Here is a 1,552-nt window from a genome sequence, read left to right as displayed (position 1 = left end):
GTGTCCCCTGCCTGCTCTGCTCCCCTGGGCCACCACAGCTCTGACCTGGCCTGCAGTACTGCTGCTGCTGCTTTTGTCACTGCTGCTCCATTTTGTGGCCTTTTTTTATTTATTTCTCCTCTCCCCGCTGCTCCTTGAGCAGAATCCACATCACTGCCCCGTTCCTGACCAGAAACCAGAACATGCTGGCTAATACACCCAGCTGGGCATGGCACGCTCTGCTCCTGCCAGGCTGCCGCAGGGAAACCCTGACCCTTCTGGGGAATCACGCTGGTGCCAGCCGTGGTGGAGCAGCCGGGCTGGCAGGAGCCTCTGGAAGAGCTGGGATCACGGAGCCTTCTCCTCCGGCAGGATGGTGGCAGCCGCTGGCAGCAAAGGTGCCTTGTAGCTCCTGGCACCAGAAGAACAGGGATGAGGTGATGCCTCACGTGCTCCATGTCACCTTCATGTCCAGGGCTGCTTCTGGACACCTCAGCTTCCACTGGGAAGGTGGGGTTGTGGCTGAGGAGCCAAGGGACGGGTGTCCCATCGGGAGGAACAGGGTGTCCATTTCTGCGGGGTCTGGAGGTTTCTCACTGCATTTCTTGGGATTTTTCTAAATAAAGATCCTCCGTGCTGCTCCCTCTGAGGTGGGCAGAGGTCACCTGGATTTGGCTGGTGCAGTGACACTGTGGAGAGGTGTCACCTCTAACCGCAGCCCTCGTCCTCCCACATTCCATGGGCTGTCCCCTCTCTAGCAAGCACAGGCAGCATGGGTGGCAGTGCAGAGAGAAGGTGACAGCGCCAGAGTGGCTGCCTTGTCCTCGCTGCTGGGGACAGGGAGTGGTGGGCAGGGAGGCCACAAGGGCACACCACAGGCCAGGCTGCTGCCTGCTGTCCTGCTGTCCTGCTGTCCTGCTGTCCTGCTGTCCTGCTGTCCTGCTGTCCTGCATGTAGCCCCTCTTCCCCCTGCTCCCCGAGGGACACGGCGCTCAGGAGGGACACGGGACCGTCCCACCTCCTGCGTGAGAAACTGGATCTCTTGTGAGCTCAGAGGCTGACATTTTGAACCCAGCTGCTGGGGCCGAAACAAGGCTGCTCCTGCCTCGGGAGGGGAATTTCATGGATTGAGGTTTTGGGTGGCTTCATCTTGGACCATCCAAGGGAGTTTGGGATTGGCCTCTTCCTCCTTATGCACTCCAGGCCTCGGCGCTGGCTGGAGAAGGGGGCACTGCCCATGGTGAGCAGCACAGCCAGCAGGCAGCAGGCACATGCTGTCTCTGCTGCCCTCCTCCTCCTCCTCCTCCACATCCCAGGAGAAGGCCTGGGCTGGGAGGGCACCGCTGACGGGGGGAATGTGGGATCACCAGGATAAGGCAGGGAGGAACCATGTTGTGCCTGGGAGCCAAGGGAAGAGCTGGAAGCCAGGGCAAGGGCAAAGTGATGGAGGGGAGGAGGATGGAGCGGGTGAGCAGAGGTTGGGGTGCCAGGGGAGCCCCAGAAAGCAGGTGAGGAGCCCTGCAGGGCTGGCACGGGTGAGAGGGGTGCCCGCACGGAGCCCTGGCTGCACTCC

The sequence above is a fragment of the Poecile atricapillus genome, chromosome 12, assembly GCF_030490865.1.
Source record: "Poecile atricapillus isolate bPoeAtr1 chromosome 12, bPoeAtr1.hap1, whole genome shotgun sequence".
In the NCBI taxonomy this organism is placed as follows: Eukaryota; Metazoa; Chordata; class Aves; order Passeriformes; family Paridae; genus Poecile; species Poecile atricapillus.
This window is presented reverse-complemented; position numbering follows the sequence as displayed.